Raw genomic sequence first — 4,424 nt, forward strand, 5'->3', positions numbered from 1 at the left:
ACACCCCAAGCTATTCACTGAGAGGCATGCTGAGTCCATGGAATATTTTATATTTTGCCACAAGTTGCGGGAATATTACAAACTTTTTTTTTTTGCACAAAGTTGTCACTAAATGATATATTGCTCACACATGCTATGGGCATAAGTCAAATTACACCCCAAAATAAATTCTGCTGCTTCTCCCGAGTACGGGCATACCACATGTGGGGGACTTTTTGGGAGCCTAGCCACGTACGGGACCCCGAAAACCAAGCACTGCCTTCCGGATTTAAATATAAAATGCTACCAAAAAAACTGTTATGCCGCGTACACACGATCAAACAATCCGGTGGAAAAGTCCGGCAAACTCAAGTCCGCCAAACAATCCCCCCGTGTGTAGCCTCCGGCATACTTTTTTGACCCGAAAGTACGGCAGACTTAGAATGTCGTGTTGCACACCAATCTGCCCGCCGTACTCGCATTTCGGCGGACAATCCGGCCGTGTGTATGCCAGTCCGCCGTACTTTTGAAATGAGCGGACTTTTCCCGCACGGAAAAAAGTCCGCTCATTTCGAGTGGGTCTCCAGGTAGGCGGGGCCCGCGAAAGAGATGTCGCTGGCCCCGCCGCCTGGTATGGACTTAAAGGGGAACCCCAACGCTGAAAAAAATCGGCGTGGGGGTCCCCCCAAGTCCACAACAGACCCTTGTCCGAGCACGCTACCCGGCCGGCCAGGAAAGGGGGGCGAGCGAGCGCCCCCCCCTCCTGAGCCGTACCAGGCTGCGTGCCCTCAACATGGGGGGGTGCCTTGGGGAAGGGGGGCCGCGCGCCCCCCCACCCCAAAGCACCTTGTCCCCATGTTGATGAGGACAAGGACCTCTTCTCGACAACCCTGGCCGTTGGTTGTCGGGGTCTGCGGGCGGGGGGCTTATCGGAATCCGGGAGCCCCCTTTAATAAGGGGGCCCCCGGATACCGGCCCCCCACCCTATGTGAATGAGTATGGGGTACAATGTACCCCTACCCATTCACCTGTAAAATAAAAGTACAAAAAAAAACACAACACACGAGATAAAATACTTTATTGCACAGCTCCGGGGGTCTTCCGTCTTCGGGGGTCTTCTCGCCGGACTCCTCCGCTATCTTCTTGTAGCTCTTTTGCTAGCGGAGGAGTCCTGCTTTCTTCCTCGCCGCCGGCCTCTTCTCCCGACTTCGGGGGTCTTGTCCCCCTCTTCGGTTCTTCTGCCGGGCCACCGCGTCTTCTTATAGCTCTTTTACAGGCGGTGGCCCGGTCTTCTGTCGCCGCCGCCTTCCGTTCTTCTTCTTCTTCTTCTTCTCCTTCTTCTCCTGGAGATTTTGACTCAACGCTCTCTCCGGCCACAATGCCAGGGACGCGCTGCGCAGCCACTTATATAGGGACAAGGGGCGGTGTCACATGGCTTTATGTCACATGGGTTGGTGTCACATGGTGACCCCGCCCCTTACGATGTCACAGTCCCCATGTGACATCAACCCATGTGACCAACCCATGTGACATAAAGCCATGTGACACCGCCCCTTGTCCCTATATAAGTGGCCGCGCAGCGCGTCCCTGGCATTGTGGCCGGAGAGAGCGTCGAGTCAACATCTCCAGGAGAAGAAGAAGAACGGAAGGCAGCGGCAACAGAAGACCGGGCCACCGCCTGTAAAAGAGCTATAAGAAGGCGCGGTGGCCCGGCAGAAGAATTGAAGAGGGGGACAAGACCCCCGAAGTCGGGAAAAGAGGCCGGCGGCGAGGAAGAAAGCCGGACTCCTCCGCTAGCAAAAGAGCTACAAGAAAATAGCGGAGGAGTCCGGCGAGAAGACCCCCGAAGACGGAAGACCCCCGGAGCTGTGCAATAAAGTATTTTATCTCGTGTGTTGTGTTTTTTTTGTGCTTTTATTTTACAGGTGAATGGGTAGGGGTACATTGTACCCCATACTCATTCACATAGGGTGGGGGGCCGGTATCCGGGGGCCCCCTTATTAAAGGGGGCTCCCGGATTCCGATAAGCCCCCCGCCCGCAGACCCCAACAACCAACGGCCAGGGTTGTCGGGAAGAGGCCCTTGTCCTCATCAACATGGGGACAAGGTGCTTTGGGGTGGGGGGGCCGCGCGGCCCCCCTTCCCCAAGGCACCCCCCATGTTGAAGGCACGCGGCCTGGTACGGCTCAGGAGGGGGGCGCTCGCTCGCCCCCCTTTCCTGGCCGGCTGGGTAGCGTGCTCGGACAAGGGTCTGTTGTGGACTTGGGGGGACCCCCACGCCGATTTTTTTCGGCGTTGGGGGTTCCCCTTTAAGTCCATACCAGGCGGCGGGGCCAGCGACGTCTGCTTCGCGGGCCCCGCCTACCTGGAGACGCGCTCGAAATGAGCGGACTTTCCTCCGCGTGTGTGGGCGAGTCCGTTCATTTCGAAAGTACGGCGGACTTAGTACGGCGGACTTAGTACGCCGTATTAGTCCGCTGAAAAAGTGCCGTGTGTGGGCAAGTAGCCCGTTTGGAAATTCCGACGGACAGTCTGGCGGACGTCCACCAGACTAAGTACGTCGGACAGACGGCTACGTGTGTACGCGGCTTTAGTGATCGCAGGGATCAGGCCTGACTCTGCGATCGCTGCAGTTATGTGTTTAGTGTTTTGTAAGTGACAGTGATCGATCGATACTGCACTTGGGTGGGCTGGGCAGAGGGGCAAAACGCAGGTGCTAGCAGGCATCTGGGCTGATCCCGCTAACAATGCATTTTTTTGGAACCCTAAACTGCTGGGGACGCTAGTATAGATCTGATCAGATCAGATATTGATCTGTTCAGATACTATACCACTACGGGAGGTTTATGCTTTGTGTGTGGGTGTTAGCGGTACTGGCACTAACCTAGCGCTGCCTGGGGCGACGCAGACCCTGACCCTAAAACCTAATTGATATCACCCGCCGGGTGATCAGGGGGTTAAACCTTTATTGGGTAATAAATGGTGGGTGCCCTGATGCTATAAAAAGCAAACTAACCAGAGTCACCCGTAACACTTATACGGTGATCAGTGGTGAAAGGGTTAACTAGGGGCAATCAGGGGGTTCAAATTTCTATTAGGTAGTATATGGGGGGTCCCTGGCGCTATATAAAAATCTGACGGGGAACCTAAATAACTAACTGGCTAACCAGCGTCACCAGTGACACTTATACTGTGATCGCTGGTGAAAGGGTTAACTAGGGGCAATCAGGGGGTTAAAACCATTATTGGGTAGTATATGGGGGTACCTAACGCTATAGAAACCTGGCGGTGAACCTAAAAAAATAACTAGCTACCTAACGACACTAGTGACACTAATGCAGCGATCAGAAAAACGATCGCTTAGTGACACTGGCAAAAGGAGGTGAAAGGGTTAACTAGGGGCAATCAGGGGGTTAAAACCATTATTGGATAGTATATCGGGGTACCTAGCGCTATAAAAACCTGGCGGTGAACCTAAAAAAAAAAACTAGCTACCTAGCGACACTAGCGAGACTAATGCAGCGATCAGAAAAATGATTGCTTAGTGACACTGGCAAAAGGGGGTGAAAGGGTTAACTAGGGGCAATCAGGGGGTTAAACCATTATTGGGTAGTATATCGGGGTACCTAGCGCTATAAAAACCTGGCGGTGAACCTAAAAAAATAACTAGCTACCTAGCGACACTAGCGACACTAATGCAGCGATCAGAAAAATGATCGCTTAGTGACACTGGCAAAAGGGGGTGAAAGGGTTAACTAGGGGCAATCAGGGGGTTAAAACCATTATTGGGTAGTATATCGGGGTACCTAGCGCTATAAAAACCTGGCGGTGAACGTAAAAAAAAACTAGCTACCTAGCGACACTAATGCAGCGATCAGAAAAATGATTGCTTAGTGACACTGGCAAAAGGGGGTGAAAGGGTTAACTAGGGGCAATCAGGGGGTTAAAACCATTATTGGGTAGTATATCAGGGTACCTAGCGCTATAAAAACCAGGCGGTGAACCTAAAAAAATAACTAGCTACCTAGTGACACTAGCGACACTAATGCAGCGATCAGAAAAATGATCGCTTAGTGACACTGGCAAAAGGGGGTGAAAGGGTTAACTAGGGGCAATCAGGGGGTTAAAACCATTATTGGGTAGTATATCGGGGTACCTAGCGATATAAAAACCTGGCGGTGAACCTAAAAAAATAACTAGCTACCTAGCGACAGTAGCGACACTAATGCAGCGATCAGAAAAATGATCGCTTAGTGACACTGGTAAAAGGGGGTGAAAGGGTTAACTCTAGGGGCAATCAGGGGGTTAAACCTTTATTGGGGGGGTAGGGGGCTACCCTGGACCTAACACTAACTGCCCTGACAGTTTTTACTGTTTTCACACCGGGATATACGTTTTTTAGATGAACTGCTAAAAATTTTATATCCCGGTGTGACAACATGGAT

This window comes from Lithobates pipiens, unplaced genomic scaffold (genome assembly GCF_037356315.1).
Source record: "Lithobates pipiens isolate NorthernLeopardFrog02 unplaced genomic scaffold, aLitPip1_a1.2 Scaffold_22, whole genome shotgun sequence".
NCBI classification, from domain to species: domain Eukaryota; kingdom Metazoa; phylum Chordata; class Amphibia; order Anura; family Ranidae; genus Lithobates; species Lithobates pipiens.